Source organism: Lepidochelys olivacea, assembly GCF_965140295.1.
Source record: "Lepidochelys olivacea isolate rLepOli2 genome assembly, chromosome: 3".
NCBI lineage: Eukaryota > Metazoa > Chordata > Testudines > Cheloniidae > Lepidochelys > Lepidochelys olivacea.
Window position 1 is genome coordinate 73,297,667 of NC_140413.1, and position 19,501 is coordinate 73,317,167.

Here is a 19,501-nt window from a genome sequence, read left to right on the forward strand (position 1 = left end):
GTAGATAACTTTCATCATGGTGTTCCATGAATTAAAATTATAAGGAGTTGATCCTGTCAGACTCTAGAGAAGAGTTTGCTGCTCTGGTGGAGGAGGGCAAGGCACTGGCATGGACCTCTTTACAGGCCTGGACACAGCAGACTTGGCTACATGAGCCATATCCTCCACCACAGCCATGAGGAGAAGCTCATGGCTCCAGGTGTCAAGCCTTCCCCCAGAGGTGCAGCAAACCATTCAGGACCTGCCCTTTGACGGTGTGGGGTTGTTTTTGGAGCAGATGGACTCTAAGCTCCATAGCTTAAAAGACTATGGGCAACATTGAAATTGCTGGGTTTGCCCTAACCTCCTCCACACTTCTACCTTCCCTAACCTAGGCAGGACTTCTGGAAGCAGGGCAGGAATGGTTGGTGCAAGCCTTCCATCTACTGCTCAATCAAGGCCAAGGGTTGGTGAGGCAATCCTCTGGCTCTAAGCACACCTTTCAAGGGTGGGCCCAGGGCCGAAGCACCAGTCCAGTCACCAGATCCTTTACTTTGTTTTCTGAACTGTCTGTCTTTCATGCTTGGGCTCAGATAACCTCAGATTGCTGGGTTCTCTGCACTGTAGAAGTGGGATATTCTCTCCAATTCTCCTCCTCCTCTCCCTCCCACCACCCCTTCACTGTCCCTCTTCAGGGACCCTTCTCATGAGCAACTCCTCATGCAGGAAGTTCAAATGCTCCTGGCCCTGGGAGCAGTGGAGGACGTTCCTTGGGAGCTAAGGGGCATGAGGGTTTTTACTCCCAGTATTTCCTAAACCCCAACGCCAATGAGGGGGTCTCAGACCCATTCTTGACCTGTGAGGCCTTAACAGATTCATGAAGAAGCTGAAGTTCCGCACGGTCTCTTTGGCTGCCATCATCCCATCCCTAGATCAGGGGAACTGGTACACCATCCTTGACCTGAAGAATGCGTACTTCCATATAACAATAGTTCCAGCCCACATATACTTCCTCAGGTTTGTAGGGAACTGCAACCATTACCAGTTTACTGTCCTCGCCACCAGCCCCTCGAGTTTTCACCAAGTGCATGGAAGTCATTGCTTAAGTTCCCTCTAAGCTGTGTGGCCATGCAGCAGCCTATTAAGCACCATGCAGGTGCTCAGGGCTTCAGCAGGGAGAGATGCTTCTCCCCCAGACCCCCTACAGCAGCAAGAGGTGCCCCAGCCCGGCCCAGACCTGCAGTGGCTGTGGGAGAAGCGCCCCTCCTCCGGCCCCAACCCAACCCAGACCCAGCTCACACCTGCTGCGGCTGGGGGAGAGGTGCCCTTCCCCTGGCCCCAACCCAGCCCAGGTGCTGCTGCAGGGAGAGAGAGCTGGGGGGAGGAAGTCCTCTTGCCACACCCCAGTCCTGGGACAGCCTGCACCCCAAACCCCTCATCCCTGGCCCCACCACAGAGCCCTCAACCCCCTCCCCCACCACACACACTCCAACTCTCTGTCCCAGCCCTGAGCCTCCTCCCACACTTCGAACTCCTCAGCCCCACCCCACCACATGAATTTTGTTATGTGAACCAATATGGAGGTGATGTGTGTCACATCACCTTCATAGTGGTGCACATAACAAAATTCATTCAGCACATGTGTGGGAAAAATTAAAGGGAACACCGGTCATAGTTCCTGAGAAAAAAGTAGGTGTAGGTATTCCTGTACCTTGGTGCCTAGTTGGTCAGGGCCTGCTCCAAGGCACAAGTGTAGCAACATGTTAGCATGATACAGTCTACCTTCGACAGACTGGGTCTCTTGGTGAATGTACACAAATCAACTCTATCCCCTACTCAGAGAATAGTTTTATAGGGGAAGTGTTGGACTTGGGTCAAGTCAGAGCCTTCCTGCTAGAGTCTCATTTTCAGACAATGTATGACATCATAGAAGGCTTCAGGCAATACCCCACCACTACAGCAAGAAATTGCTTGAAGCTCCTCAGACATATGGCATCTTGTACTTATGTAGTTGTCACGGAATCACTGGGCAATGCTCTGGAACTACTCCTTACGAAGCCAGTCAGGACTCTGGGGGAGCATGCCTCCTCTCTGTGAGCACACTGTCTCTAGGGCAGGAAGCTTACACAGCTTTCACCTTCCTGAGTCTGACCTCGGAGCATTCAGAATCCCCTTCCACACCATGCGCTTCCTACAGCAAGTCCACATAGGTGGGGCTCCTGGGGAAGCCAGTGGGTCATGCACCCCAATTCTGCAGTCAGACATGACTCTCAGCCAGCCAGTAATACACAAGGTTATTTAGATGACAGGAACACAGTCCAAAACAGAGCTTGTAGGTACAGGAAACAGGAGCCCTAAGTCAGGTCCATCTTTGGGCCAAGGAGGCCAGAGCCCTGTCTGGGCAGCCCTCCATTTCCTCAGTCTGCTCCAAACTGAACTCTCTAGCCCCTCCTCTGGCCTTTGTCTCTTTCCTGGGCCAGGAGGCCACCTGATCTCTGTTCTCCAACACCTTCAGTTGGCACCTTGCAAGGGAGGGGCCCAGGCCATCAGTTGCCAGGAGACAGGGTGCCGGCCATTTTCTGTGCAGACAGCATCACACTGGCCCTCTAAGGCTCTGCAACAATCACACAGCTTATCCCACCACCTAGATACTTAAGAACTGCATAGGGGAAACTGAGACACCCACACAGTATTCAGAGAAAACATTAAGAACATTCCCGCTTTGTCACAGTAGTACATCATGCAAGGCTGAGGTTGAACCTCTCCTGGCCTGGCTGGTGTCAACTTATCACCCAGGTTGCAATAGCCTGGACAAGGTGGTCACACTCCCATCACAAGTTCTCAGGTCTCTCCAACGGTAGCTAAATCTGCAGGAGGTGTGCATAAGGGTCCCCTTCTCCAAACCGCATCCCTCACTTGCTCTCAGTGGCTCCAAAATCCTGTGACAACATACCCTGGCACATAGGCACCAACTCCGTGGGTGCTCTGGGGCTGGAGCACCCACAGGGAAAAATTAGTGGGTGCTCAGCACCCACCAGCACCAGTCAACTGTTTACGGTTTGTTAGAGAGCTTATTCCTTCACTCTCCCATTTCCCTGGTCCTTCTCGCATGAACAGAGAGCAACAATACCCGAAGTCCAAAGGTACAAACAATTCAATATTTATTGGAGTGAACTTCCAGCAAGCTTAAATCCAAGTTCCTTTTTCCTTATTTTCGAATCCCAACTTACTATATAAATTAGGAGCAAACAGGAAGTAATATTCTTAGCTACACCTTAATGAATCATTCTACTGAAATTTACCTAACCAATCCTAACATATTGTAACATGATTTGCTAACCAATTATAACCCACCACCTTAATTAGTTTACACCCAGCAAAATTAATTGTACAGCAGACAGAAACAATCACAGAACCAGACAGAGACCATGCAAATAAACAATAGCAAAGTGGGAACTATAATGACAAAACAATACAGAAGTGAGGATTTCACAACTACATCTATAAAGACATAAGGGTTTCCCAGCTGTGTCTATTGATAAGTGTGTTCTTACTAGTCAGAAAACTATCAACCTAAATTTCCTTTTACATCTTCTAGGTTCTTCCCTTTCTCTGGAGGTGATAGATCGGATCAGCTTCCTAACAGCCCCAGATTGACTAGTTTGGAATGTGAGGAGGTGACCATTCACTTCCCAGTTTATGGCTGCCTCTGCTGCTTAGGCAAAGGCATTGACCTAAGAACAGGGCCTCAGACTGTCACAGTGAGAAAAGGCCCTTACACAGATTCTTTCTTGTATACCTCTATTACTAGCTAAATGATAAACATATACCTAAATTCTTAAAGAATAGGCCTTTACAGGCAGGCCTGAATATCTATATCCTAACACGGTTCTTTTATTGGAGCAACTTTTGCTGGTGAGAGAGAGAGAGACGAGCTTTGGAGCTTTCACAGAGTTCTTCTTCCTGAAGAAGAGTTCTGTGAAAGCTCAAAAGCTTGTCTCTCTCACCAACAGAAGCTGGTCCAATAAAAGATATTACCTCACCCACCTTTTTTCTGTAATGCAAATAGCCTCCCTCCAAAACTGGCAGAGGTCCTTGGAGGAGAGGGCGGAGAGGAGTGAGCGGTGGGCAGGCGGAGGAAGGGGTGGAGCGGGGGTGAGGCCTCGGGAGGGCACCCACCGGCAAAACCAAAAGTCAGCACCTATGCCCAGCAGACCAGTAAAGGAAATGAGCACTAGAAAAGATCACACCTCCACTAAGTGTGTACTGTCTCCAGTTTCCCAAAGTTCAAATGCACATCATCTGATCTCAGTTGGTGAGCTGTTATATAGAGAAAGAGATGGTCTCTTTAGGAGCTAAGATCGGATCATATATGGGTAAGTATATAAAAGGTGCACTTTGGCATGAATGAGTCTGCTTATGAATAAGGACTCTTCTTTATTTTATTCCACTGTTTATGTAGCTTAGGTGTCCTTTTAACTCATCATAACAATCAAAGATTTTTTATCCTCTCTTTACATAGAATACCTATTTATCCAACTGATTGTTTGAGGATAGTGAATGTTGTTTCCTTACTAGAGTTGGGTGGATTGTAAATGTCTGCCAGTTGTGTACTATTATATATTTTAGACAGCTACTTGTTTTTTAATCTATTTTTTGCAAGTGTTTCTGGGCGTAATCCAGCAGATGTATCATTATTTATATTTAAGTATCTAGGGTCTAACATAGTTTTAACGCCATTTAAGCATATCCTGCTGTGTTTTATTATTTTACAATGTTAAAGCAGGCCAGGTGCCACATCACAGGAAAACAGTATTCTAGGCATGAACAGATTGGGAACCTTGTTAAAGCACAAAACGTTTTCTTCGGTGATCTAAACTCCTGACAAATTAAACCTTTTTTAATGGTAATTTTTGTTTCATCCTCAAACATGCCCTCTAAATCTGTTTGTGGACAATTTGAAGAATGGGAAAACTCTCATCTACTTCATCAGGGCCAGGATCTCCCCCGCTCACCCCCAAGTACATAAATATTTACACAACCATCAGACAGTTAGGTGCTTTCATGATTAAAGGTCTGGATTCTTTTTTGTGCATTATATATTCAATGGCCACACTTCTCACAGAATTATTTTTCCATTTCTTTTGCTTAGGGAAGTTGTCTTTCAGACCATCAAAAATCATTCTCAGTATGTAAAATGTAAGTTGTCTGATTTGAAAATAAAAATGATGGGGAAATTTAGGATGTTTCCAGGTTAAATTCATTCCTAAATTAGTAACCTATCCAAATGACAACAGAACAGAACAATCCTTCTGAGTTCATTTGAACTACTCTTGTGCAAATCAAAAAAGGTTGGTCTCTCTTGCTTGCTAGTGCTTTTCTCTGTACCTCTTGCTCGATCAAGCATCATTGTACTTCATGAAAAGGAAATTTCCTTGAAGAAAAGATTAAGAGGTGACTAGATCATAGTCTACAAATACCTACGTGGGGAAAAGCTTTCCGATAACAGCGGCTCTTTTGTCTCCTACAAACAACAAAACCAAAAAAAAAGAGCATAGTGAGAGCCAAAGGTGGGAAGCTGAAACTACACAAATTCAGACTAGAAATAAAGGGCAAGTTTTTAGCAGTGAGGGTAATTAAACATCGGAACAGTTTACCATGAGCTGTGGTGCATTCTCCGTTCTTGCAGTCTAAGCCAAGGCAATATCTTTCTAAAAGATGTGCTATAACTCAGACACGTTATGGGCTTCATGTAGAAATACTCTGGCCTGTGTTATATAGGAGGCCAGATTCAATTATCACAATGATTCCTTCTGGCCTTAAACTCTATGAATGAAGAAATAGACTCTAAGAAAAAATGTCAATAGTGACATGTTTCTGAACCATTATCAAGCTTTAGTGAACTTCTCATTAAATACTAAAGGGTTATATCTTACTTTGCAAGCAGTCCTGTGGGTTTCAATGGAACTACTTGAGGAGTACGGTGTTAATAGTGGAAGCAAAGAGGCTCTAGCAAGACGCTGCCTTCTCCCTCTATTAAAAACATCTTCACTCCATTTGTCAAGGTAAAGTAGTACAAAGTTTGGGACTCTTACTGCATATGTCACTAAACATGGAAACTTATATAGTTTAATCATGGTGTTTGGCACTTGGATACAACAGTAATGAGTAGAACCAGTTAAAAATATTTACAATTAAATTGTTAGATGTATTATCAGAAAATGTATAAATATTATTCAACATAATTTCAAAATATCACTAAATAATAGTAGTAACAACACTGCCTAGATTTGAGTTATCCATCCTAAATTATTTTAGAAAATGTAATTTTTAAGATAAATTTATTTTTAACGTATTCTTTTCTATTTTTGCAACTATATTCAAAACTGACTTTACCACTTTTGGAAAGTGTTTTAAATTAAATTCTGATCTCTGCTACACACAGCATAAATCATGTATCCTGAGTGATCTGTTACTACTGCATTTGTGCACCACTAAGACAATAACCCGGTTTATGTTCTTGAATGCATGGAAATGTGCATTATGCATCCGAGAATAGGATCTGACCTTCGAAATTGTTCTTATAACTTCAAGTTGTTTCTATGGAAACACAGCGTGGTGTCTCAAATCTTTGACTTCTCAAACTGCAGTGTGATGATTCAGAAAATAAACAAACAAAACTTCAGTTGCTGCAGGGAAAATAGAGAGGAAATTAGACTGCTGGCCTTTGCAATGTTAATGTCTCTCTATTGGGAAAGTCTTTTGAAAGACTTTCAAGTTCTGTTATAAGGACATGGGGGGAGGGGTGAGAATCATCATCCAGTGACATCTGATGCCCAGTTTGAACTTTCAAAAGTATGAATTTCTGCATTAAAATTACATTTCAACAAGGCAAATAGCTCATGTTTACACATTTCTGTGTGATATCAATGAATATTCGGGGGGGGGGGGAACCACATGGCCTATTGGCTTTCTGGAAGTCCCAGAAAGCAATATGAGTCTATATATTAATAAAAAATTAAGATTATTATGAAAGTAAGCCTGCAATTTACTTTTGTTGGGAGTAGGCATGGCAGCTTTTCCAATGTCTCTCTTCTCACTGCATCAGCCTTGCTTTTGGGGTAAAACCCTAGTGTGAGAGCTACATTTTTGAGAATGCACATAAGTGCATGCTAAGGTTCAAGTTCAGATATGGTAATAACTTCAATAGATCTTATGATACTGTAAGTACAACTGGAAGGGATTAAGATTTGCCTTATGGTTAAGGAAAGCAAACTATTCATTTCCCACTTCTGCCACAGACTTTCTATGTGACCTTGGGCAAGTCACTTAGGGTGGGATCCATAAGGTACTTAGGTGCCTAAACCCTGGATTTAGGCTCCTAATTCACTATTCCATTGCAGATAAATATTTAAATAGCCATTGGGCCAGAGAGAGGAAGTGAAAGGACAAGCATGGGAATGACTCGGTCATCCAGTGGCTAGGGCGCTCACCTGGGATGTGGGAGACCCAGAAACCCGACTCCGCTCCAACCACTCTTTCATTACTTATCCATAGTGGAATAGTTCCAACAAGAGAGATTGAAGGAGTCCCGTATCAGAATATCCTATGGCCCAGTGGTCATGAGAGGATTTGAACAGGGGTCTCCCACCTTTCTTTCACTCCCACACCCGCATTGGGGGGAATTGAACCTGAGTCTCCAGCATCCCAAAGGGGTTCTTTAACCACTGGATTTATAAGTTTTAAGGTTAACACCTCCTTTTCCTCTGTTGATTTTGCATGGAGTAAGACAGGCACCCAACTCATTCCCTCAAGAAATGCTGAAGGCACCTAAGTCACCTGACTGCAGGGGCCAGGTTCCTGCTCATGCATCGTTGGTGGAGCTAGGCACCTCCTTGCAGCCTGGACTTAGGCGTCTGTCTCTGAGAGAGGGGCAGAGCTTAGTGCAGACCTCTCTTATCAGCATCTCCCCTTGACTAGTCTAGGCAGCTCTTTTTCCCTTTTTAGATTGTAAACTCTGGTTTAGGGATTGTCGTATTACATTTCTGTACAGCTGTTAATACAAAGGGGCCCTCTAAGTGGTACATAACATAAATAGTAATAATGGAAGTAGTGTAGGGGATTTTTACAAATACAGTTGTGCACATAGGTAAACATGAGATTACTTCATAACCCTTTAAAATAATCTCAGTGGGCAGTACTGTCTGTTGTATCAAAAAGAACTACTTCAGTTTAGGTCTTGAGCCCTTGGTGCATAAAGACAGCATGGTCCGACTGAAGACATCCTTTGACTATTCAGGGAGCGGTATTGGAGGACTTCAGGGGAAAGAATATTCTTCCTTTCTTGGTTGAAAGAGTTCAGAGGATTACAGAGGGGCCTTTACAGGTGGTGAAAGTGTTGGTGTGTGAAATGCTTTCCCAATTTAAAATAAAGCCTCAGATGTATGTATACAATCTTGATTTTCACTCATTGCATAGTTAAACTGCATCTAACAGCATTGTTTTCCTGTCATTTAAAAATGGCCTCTGCAATCCAAAATAAAATCAGTAGCCAGTAAAAGAGACTAGATTGATATGAGCCAGAAATATTGATTATTGTGAGTGTTGCAGAGGCCAGTCTACAGTAACCTGTCCTGCAAAAATGAACTAAGTGGGACAATTCACAGGAGTAGAGTTATCCACGTGCATAAGTGTTGACAGGATTGGGACCTCTATCTGGATGTGTTATCACAAATCAGATGACTAATTCTGTCGCAACAAAGTTTTATTCTTGTGTAAATGACCATTTCTCAGACTCAGCTAGTTATTCCGCTCTCTCACGTAGCTGTACAATGCTTTGTTTGCAACAAAGCAATTGAGGTTGAAGTGCATTTAGAAGCATGCTTATTCAGATATGTCCATGCCTTTTTATATGACTAACGCAGGGATATTTTTTCAAAAATTTGAACCACCCAGCCATAATTGTTCTGGAGGTTTCAGTGTTTGTGAACAGCACTGGATTGAGTTGCCCTGGAATCTGAAGTTATTTATTTTTTTCACAAAAGCAGGTGCAAGACAGTCAGTGGCAGTTCCCACTCTGCTTCAATCCTGAGTTTGAGGGACCCATTTCCCGCTCTCCCCCCCACTCCTTAAAAAGGAAAAGGCAGGTCTGTCTGTTGTCTGACTAAATCCCTTGATTGAGTCTTCCAACGGCTATGCCAGTGGTAATTGTGTCTTTATGATGGATGTGGGCACTTGTTCACAAAGGAGTGGATTGAGATCACTACCTCATTTTACATGGGTCACCCAACAGCTGTCAGGTAGCAACTGCTCTCGTTCAATACTTATAGAGGTAGAAAAACTATATCCCATTACAAAATCCTTCAGCCACAGTCCCTTTAAAAAGAAAAAAAATATGAACATGCCTAGCAAAACTTTGTAATCTTAGTGTCACATTGGGGAACACTTTGCATGTTTATAAAAACCTACAAAATAGACTCCTATAATGAAATGCTAACTTTAATTTTAGCAATGTAAATGGCAATGCTATAATTAGCAAGTAAAGCACATATAAATTAATCATTATTATGTAAAACTCACACTGAAGTTCAGAGAAGAAATTCTCAGCATTCATTTAAAAAAAAGATTTCAGAATTCTTGGAATAGTCTCAAATAATTCAGCTCTTTGCTATCCTTTCAGTTTATGAAGTTTTGACATAACATCAGTTTGATTATCAGTAAAATAAACTACTGCATTGAGGAAGTAGATTAGGGATATAGGTATGGAGTTGAGACATGAACTGGCAGAAAAATCAAAGGCAATGAACATACTGAGAGAAGCAATACCATGTTCAAGTTTATGTCCAGTGAATGGAAACCATCATTACAGGGTAATTTATTGAGTGCACATGCCCAGGAACTGCAGGTCCCTAGGATTTAGTTCGGTTCACCTGCCGTTTGTGTCATGGCGAGAAAACAGGCGGCCAAGGTAAAACTAACAAGGACAAATCAAGGAGTGCTAGATTATAGATTTAGACAAAGGTCATGTCTACACTGCAAAGTAAGCCCAGGCTCAGACTCAGGCTTGAGCCCAGAATCCACCCCCTCCCATCTACACACAAATCTTTCACACTCAGGCTTGCGCCCAGGGTCCTAGGAGCTACAGGACTGCAGGGTCTGAACCCGAATCAAGCAATGAGCCGGAGTTCAATCCCAATTGTTTTACAGTGTAGATACAGTCCCCCCCAATTTAGGCCCTGGGAGTCTGTCAAAAGTATCCCACAATCCCATGGGCCCATATCCTTTGCCTTCTCTATCCCAAGAATCTGAAATAGACTCCAATGAAAACAGAAACAACCCTCCTTGGCATACGGCAGTAGCTCAGTGAATCAGCATTAACCCTTCCATTGTCCTCTGACCACCAAGCTACAAACACACCCTCAGAGAACCTTCTGTGTTTGCAATGGAGACTTTTGCAAAGCATAATGCTTCACTGTCATGGGAATGTCAGGGTTCCTTCCCCACTCTGAACTTTAGGGTACAGATGTGGGGACCCACATGAAAGATCCCCTAAGCCTATTCTTACCAGTTTAGGTTAAAAACTTCCCCAAGGTACAAACTTCCCCTTATCCTTGAACAGGATGCTGCCACCACCAAGCATTTTAAACAAACAACAGGGAAAGAGACCACTTGGAGACGTCTTCCCCCAAAATATCCCCCCAAGCCCGACACACCCCCTTTCCTGGGGAGGCTTGACACTAATATCCTAACCCATTGGTTACAAAATCTTGGAACAATGAAAAAATCGTTCAGGTTCTTAAAAGAAGGATTTTATTTTAAAAAAAAAAAAAAAAGAAAGGTAAAAATCATCTCTGTAAAATCAGGATGGAAAATACTTTACAGGGTATTCAGATTCAAACCACAGAGGATCCCCCTCTGGGCAAAACCTTAAAGTTACAGAAAACAGGGACAAACCTCCCTCTTAACACAAGGAAAATTCACATAAAACAAAAGAAACTAATCCGCCTTGCCTGGCTTACCTATACTGGTTGCAATATTGGAGACTTGGATTAGGGTGGGTTGGAGAAGATGGGACTGAGAGAAGCCAGACAGAAATCCAAGAGAGAACAACCCCGCAAACAAAGAGCACAAACAAAACTCCCCCCCCAAGATTTGAAAGAATCTTGTCTCCTTATTGGTCATTTGGGTCAGGTGCCAGCCAGGTTAGCTGAACTTCTTAACCCTTTACAGGTAATAGGACGTTGCCTCTGGCCAGGAGGGATTTTATAGCATTGTATACAGAAAGGTGGTTACCCTTCCCTTTGTATTTATGACAGGAGCACAGCCAGATTTTGTTAAATCACTGATGCAAGGCCAGAAAAACAGTGGACTTTAGTAAGAGTCCCAGGAATGACCATGCATACTAGCAAATAGCAAAGAAACGGGCAGCTTTGCACATTTACCAGACCGGTGTCCAGTGCAGGGAGCAGATTATGCTGCTTAAGAGTGAGTACTGAAAAACCAGGAACCAGAACCACACCTTGGGCAACTTGCTGACATCATGCCCATTTTACAGAGGAGTTTGACTGAATGCTGGACATTGTACCAGCGTGGAGCCAACAGTGGTGCATGATGACATGCTCAGCTGGTGTCATTCTGTCTCCAGAATCCAGCATGGGGACTGATGGGAGCCAGCAGCAGGTACCAAATAAGAACAATGAAGTGACTTTATTGCTGAAACCTGTCCCAGAACAGGCTTTGGAGCAGGAACAGCACATTCTGGTCCATACTTGGAGTTTTTTGGTGCACCTCTTGAGGAACAGCTCACTGAGGAGCCTACAGCAGACACAGAAGGGATAGAAATCACGCCTGAAAACAGTAAATTTCTGGCTCCATTTTAATGTTTATTAATCTAGGAATGAGAGGGATTTCCACTCTGTAAACAATGCAAAAGCTACGAGAAGCCATTGCTAGCAGCGTGTATTCACTAATGATGGATTGTATCCTAGTGCCTTGGCATTTCCCCCTTCCTCCACCATGTGAGGTTCAAAATTGTGGCCAGGAAATTCAAACGCAGTTCCTCGAAGAGAGCTTAGCAGAAAGAGCTCTTTGAGTGGCTCATATCACTATTATTGAGCTACTATTGACTGCAAAAGTAGTAGCTCCTGCCACATTACACACGTAACAGCCTGAGTCCCCTGCACACTATCCTGTGCTGTAGTCCAGAAGCACCTTGGAAGACTGCATGGCTCTCTGGCACATGCAGTCAGGTCCCACAAGTGACTGGGCAGGGCAACTTTGCCCCAGAGAGCCCTCCATGTTCTCCTCCTCCCCTGTAGATGCCTCCTATAACTCCAAGTGTGCAGCTAATCGGGAAAGAGAGGAAAGGAGAACAGGTAATTTCACTGCTTGCACTTGTTCATGCACTTTACTGTTTTTCTTCTGTCAGGTTCTGTTACCGGTGTGTTGGTGTGGTAATGGCAGCTGGCCTGCCTGGCAATGAATGAATGTTGTACTTTTCTAATACATGGTTATAAATAAAGTTTTTTAATTTCATCAAGCACGTTTATTGCTACCATTGCTTCACATCCTACATTATCAGAGACAATTAGGAATTAGTACGCTAAGACTATCCCTCAATATAATAATCTATAGTAATTCATATTTCAGTCACTTCCTTACATCAATCCATACTATCAATCCCAACACTTCATAAGTGGTTATGTCATTCATAAATACATTGTGTGGCACTAAACTCCCCACACCTGCCCAACCACTGACACCCCTCCACACACCACTCCGACAAGCACATTGATAAAGGTATTATTCCTCCTCTTCCATTGGGCCATGCAAATTCATAATGTGGGAGCTCAAAGCATCCCTGACTTCTGTTGTCCTGTGTAGTGGGGTAAACACCCGCTCCTGCCCAGAGGGGCTTAGACCAGCCCCGGAGAGGGCTGTGGCTTGGGACAGAGGCCTGGGCCAATTGGGGAAGGCAACAAAAGCTGGGGCCATGCCCCAATCAGGCCCAGCTGGCCCCTATAAGAGGCTGCGAGCCAGGAGTCCAAACAGACCCTCTCTGCCTGTAGAAGGGCCTGGCTGCTGGGGAGCCTAACCAAGTGCCTAGAGTGGAGCAGGACTGGGGGAAGGCCAAGGGAGCTGGGAAGCTCCGGATTGGAAACCCCCCAGGCTGCGACCTAGTTGAAGGCCAATTAGGTACTGCAGAGGCAGCAGGTCCAAACCCTCCTTGCCTGTAATGAGTGGCTTATATACTGCAGTCAGCCCCAGTGAACAGGGGCTAGATAGTGACTGGGCAGTAGCTAAAGACTGAGGTGAGGTAGGGATAGGGGGTGGGGGTTCCCAGGGGTGGGGAGACCCTGCAAGTACAGGGTTTACTGCCAGGGGGCAGCACTCCGAAGTACAAGGGACACTGGGTCCGGGAGGGACACTGGCCTGCAGAGGGCACTCCAAGGCTGGAAGTAGAGCTAATTCCCAGAACACCAGCAGGAGGTGCCGCAGAGGTGAGTCCCACGCGCTTACACCCTGGTACATTCAGCTCCAACTGTAGTGGGTCCACCTTCTGGCTGAGTGTACTGGTTCAGGGTCCTTTGCTATTATAGTCAGGGGGAAATGGCTCATCTCTGGTTTCATACAGACTGTGAAGAGCACTGCAAGTCACAGTAATGCAGACAGCATTGATGCCACTGGAATCCCAATAAGTCTGGTATCCCATTGGAGATGCTTACAATCTGCTGAAAGCACATTTAACAACCATTCTGCACCTGCCGAGAGTGTAATGAAACTGTCTTCTGCCAGGGGCTCTTAAACTGGGGTTATGATTTCATAAGCCAAGGCAAAAGTGAGTATGGGGGGTCCCCCAGAATTATGATGGGGACAATAACTCCATTTATGAAAATGGCATTTGGTGGAAATAGTGTCCAATGAATGTAGACTCCCGATCAGCAAAAAAAAGTGGCTTTCCCATTGCAGCCTATGGTGACATTTATAAATTGCGCTCTCTCTGGTCCACAAGAGCCTGCATAACAATGGACCTTTTGTGGTTTATGTATTCATGTGGTCCTTGAGGAGGGCAAACTATGGGCACATGAGTCCTATCGATGGCTCTGGTGCAGTTTGGAAACCCCATTTTCTCTGAAAGTCAGTAATTACTTCAGGAATATCTTCTGTTCACCACCTTTGGGTAAACAACAAGCCTAATTGCCCCAGAAACTTCCACCACCTCTTTTACCTACAGTCAACTTCCCACCACCAAACTGGTTTCTAATGGACCTGTAGCAGTTTGGGGTAGCCAGCTTCCAAATGGCTATAGCAATTTGCTTATGGACCCACAAGGGTGGCTTTAGGAATGTGTCTTTGCCCTGGAGGTTTGGGGCAAGCTGCTTACAAAGCTCCAGAAATGTGGCTTTGTTCATGCACAAGTTGTGGACCCACTTCTGGTCATCCCATGTCTGCATGCCGATGTGATCCCACCAGTCTGTGCTTGTAGCCCTGCTCCAGAACCTCCAGTCTATGCAGGGGGCATCCGTAGCTATACCGAGTGTCATGAACTACCTCAGGCAATAAGAGTCTGCCATTCCTGGTTCCTCCTCCTCCTCCTCCTCCTGCTCCACCATAAGTTCTGTCAGGTGCCTTTGGTGGGTCAGAAAACACCAATGAAATGTCCACCAGTGCCTCACAGCATCTCTGCTTGTCTCCAGACAGGAGTGAAAGTATATGCAAGAGAAGTTCTTCAAAAGGCGCCTCTCCTCCATTTTGCTGACTCCAGTAGCTGGGCATGAACAGACCAAAATGATAGTTCGGCAGGCTGTGTTGGCAGGCTGTTCAAACTTCTTGTAACGTGCAGGTGGGCAGTCAAGTTTCCCCACAGTGCACCACAGTCTTAGAGTTATCATGGCCACATTTCAGGAGGGTGCTAGAGAGTCAGATACAGCTGGTTCGACTTGGGTCTTTGTGCTGCAGTGAACCAGCCCCAGGTTCAAGCACAGGGTTAGAAAAATCTTAATGTTGGGTTAGCAATCAGTGTAGATGCGCAGGCCCTAAGGTCTGTAACCCCCGGCCAGTTGACTCAAGTCCCATTAATCCCAATTTTATATTGCAGTGTAGATATACCCAAAAAGAGAGAGAATCGCAAAGATCTCCCCAGGAGGTGTGGTGTTGGGTTTAAGGTGACCATGATTTAAAGAGACTGTTTCCATTTCCTATTGCATCCCTTCCTAGTACATGTTAAGATAAATGGAACTGTACAGTTATTTATTGTATTGTGTTTTTAAATTACAATTTATAAGAGACAGATTAAAAGTTAGAGGGATGTGATTAATTTTATATATTCATTTTTGCATTCTGCCCTTATTTTATATATTTTTTAAAGAAATAAAGAATCGTTTTATGTACCAAAGCACGTTCGTTATTATATATTTTTTTAAAAAAAATCTAACTCACTTTTCATTTTTACATAGAAAGTAGAGGGTTTTTTCAATATGTTCTTTTAATCTACAGCCTCTTATGCTTTTAGCTCCTAATTACAGCCTTTGCTACAGTCTGCCATTCTTTAAATTGTGTTTGAACACAGCTTATGTATAAACTGTGGGTCCTCTCCATGTGAGGCCTTGTGAAGACCAGAATTTTGAGTCCAGCTGTAACTCAGATTAACCAATTGACCGTTTGTTATTATTAATCATATTTATGACAATGGTGCCTAAGGGCCAACCAAAAACAGAGTACTACATGGTCCCTGCTCCAAAGAGCTTGAAATCTAAATAGATAAAACAGGTACCGGGTAAGGAAAGAAGTAGAACATATAAGCAGAGTGAACAATGTGATGGCAGCAAACATGTTAGTTCCACAGCTTTGCGGTGGGGCGGGGCAGAGGATGGTTGACTTGAATGATTTTAAATGCTAATCTAGAGGTTCCACAAATGTTTGTTCCTGATCATGGGTCTTAAGGTGAACCATGACCAGGAACAACTCTGTCATAGAACAAATATTTGTGGAGTGACTAGAATAGCATTTTCATTTGTGTGAATACACATTAACTGGCAATGTGCATTACAACTAGGGTAACATACGTCAAGATCCCAAAGAGGATGCTGCCAGGGGAAGGGGGAACTGGAGTACGGGAGGGATACTGCTCTCTGGCCACCCAGCTCTGAAGGCAGTACTACCATCAGCAGCAGTGCAGAAGTAAGGGTGGTAATACTATATCATGCCACCCTTACTTCTGCACTGATTCTGGTGACAGTGCTGCCTTCAAAGCTGGATTCCTGGCCAGCAGCTGCCACTTTCCAGCTACTCAGTTCAAAATCATGGGCATTTGTTCTTATTTCAAAAGTCTGCGTGGACAGAGACTGGAGGACCAAAACAAACAAAAACAAAGAGTGGTCATGTCTGGGAAAACCTGGACTTATGGTAACTCTAATTACAACAGGACCACAACTCTAGAGTATAAGAAAGGTGGAGACAGCATTTATGGCAAAGAGTTTATGCAGTTCCTAAAAGGGAGCGATACAATATTTTGTTAAAATTCCAGTATTATACATTTTCTAGCCCACATCTGATAAGGTAATTCAGTCTAACATAGGGAAGGTAACAGGAGGAAGAGCCAAAAGTTTTACAATTTAAAAAACAATTTAGCTAACATAAGTTCCTTTTCTTTCTCTCTTCCCCCTTTTAATCTTTTTATGGAACACTGGTAAAACCAGTGGCAGTTCTGGCCAAGACCTTAGTCGTTAGCTAAACTGATAAACGCATAGCTGGAAACCAAACCAGCTCACCTATATGTTAGTTTTCTTCAAAATAGGTATTAGTTTTATAAAAATGTATTTAGTGTTTAGACTGTATGAAATGCTTGTAAATTGCTGCTTGCATTAATCTCCCTTGCAATGTCTGTATTCCATGCTATAAGGAAACACGTAAGCTTTGCTTTATAACATTAAAAATGTTTGCACTGAACTTGTGAACCCAGACATGGGAACCCAGGCACTTATCCATGCAGAAGGACTATCAAAAATTAAGTGGGCCATCATAAAACAAAAGCTTTGTTAATTGCCCCATCCAGCCATGGAGAAGTATATGCAGAAGGCTTCTTCCCATCAATTTGAATGCTGGAAGAATAAAAATAGTCGACAAGAAATTTTTTCATCTCTTTGCTGTTTGAATTCTCACAGGGACAGAAACATTAAACTAAGGCAGAGCTCTCCAGAAGTTACCCCTGGGTCTGCCCTGAAAGACATTTTGAATTGACAGATTACCAGTTAAAGCAAGCAAACATGTACTCACAATGGGTTACCATCTAAAGATGGACCTGAAGATGACAGAGATGAGGTAAATAACTCATTTCTTTTTCCTAGTTAATAAACCTTTAGATAGTTTATTACAGGACTGGCTACAGGTGTTGTCTTTGGTGTAAGATCTAAGGTACGAATCGATCTGGGATAAGTGACTGGTAGCTTGGGACAGAAAACAACCTGAATATTTTATAATATTTACTGGCTTGGTGAAATCTAATTATAGAACATACAACCATTCTGGGGTGTCTGCCATGGTTTTTTGACAGTCCACCCTGAGGTTGGCATTCATGGTCATGAGCCACTCCAAACAGCGTGACAATTCTCACACAAATAAAGATATGTAACAGCTCAGGCAGCCCTCAAAATAAATTGAAACAAAATTAAAAAACTACTGCTACAACAAAAAAGCCACGTTTAACAAGTAGCTAAGATAACACATCTCTTATCATAAAGATAACTCCCACCTGCAGACAAACCTTGCAACAGATCCTTGAAAAGGATTCTTTCTGGACCTAACTCCATTATAATAAGTATTCAGGTAGCAGAACCATCATTGCAGATAAATAAAATTTGCAAATAGTGAATAAGTGAATACAAGGATACTCCCAGAATAAACTTTGTTCATTTTTTTTGTTTCAGAGTAACAGCCGTGTTAGTCTGTATTCGCAAAAAGAAAAGGAGTACTTGTGGCACCTTAGAGACTAACCAATTTATTTGAGCATGAGCTGTGCATCCGATGAAGTGAGCTGTAGCTCATGAAAGCTCATGCTCAAATAAATTGGTTAGTCTCTAAGGTGCCACAAGTACTCCTTTTCATTTTTTTTGTGTATTTCATTTAGTAATATGGAATTATCTTGGCCAAATACAGAGATGTTGTAGAGTTACTGATGCATGACAGTTTCCCATTTCACCCCCTTCCCCCAGTTATGCAATTTTCCTGCAGTCTGATTGTGGATGCCTGTTTTGCATAATCAATGCACAATTATAACCAGGCTGTGAACACTAATTGCTCTACTCTGACTTCTGCACTCAGAATGTTAAGACATTTGCTGGTCTCCCGAGCTTCCCGTTCCCTTTAGCAGAAACTGAAATTCTACCTTTTCACAAAAGGAGGAAAAAAAGAATAAAATCAAAGAAACTGGTGCTGGCACACTGCTGAAACTGAAATTGTTTAAAAAAAGGTTGAAAAATAAAAAACTTGACTCACTCACCTCCTTACCTTGCTTGTTTTGGCAGGGCTTGTTTGTTGAGTTCAGTGGATAGAGCACTAGCTCTGTAATTCAGAGATATGGATGCTAGTCCTAGCTTTGCAACTGAACTACACAGCATGAGCTTGGGAAAATCATTTCACCTCTCTGTGCCACAGTTTCCACAGCTATCAAATGAAGATAATGAAACTGACTCTCCTCTGAGAAGCACTGCGAGATCCACAGATGAAGAGCACTATACAAGAGAAGTATTTATTTTGTTTTCAATGTTTGTTTCAATTGGGAAAGTTCCAGCTCTTCCATCCTGGCTCAGTTGTGAAACAATGTAAACAAACACACAGTTAATTTGGGGAGAAGGGCTCTGATTAGAGGGAAATGAGAATAAAAGGGTAGAAAATAAAATGCAGAGGAAGTGAAGAGTACAGAAGGAAGAAAATAGGGAAGGTAACAGGAGAAAGAGCCAAAAGTTTTACAATTTATTTATTTATTTAGCTTTCACCTATATTTGATAGCTTATTTATTGTAGGTTCTTTTCTTCTGTCATTTAAAATTGAATGTTTAATTAAAATTTCATCCTTAATGATAGCTTGCGGGTGCTTCCAGATAATTGAGTGATAATAACCATATCCTGGGCTAAAAAACTCTTCACTTTAGGCTTCAGAGATTATCCTGGATAGGATTACTATCTAATAAATAGGGAACACCCTCAAGCCACCCATTATATTATTTATAATACTTCATGTTATACTAGTAAATGTTCGGTTCTACTTTGTAAAAGGGACGACAATGTTGTAATGGGAGACCTTACTACAGACAGCACTCTGCTATAGAATCTTTGCCAGGAAGTGGACGGGAATTGCTGGGAGAGCTTGAGAGAAGGTCTACTGTATTTTACATTTCCTACCAACTAGAAACTGGCATATGAAAATCCCCCCATACTGCCGCGGAGACAGAATTACGGAAGCAAATGAAAAACAAAAAAAAAGTTATTGTAAGTGACAAGCTGTGGCCCAAATCCTGCTGAGCTTT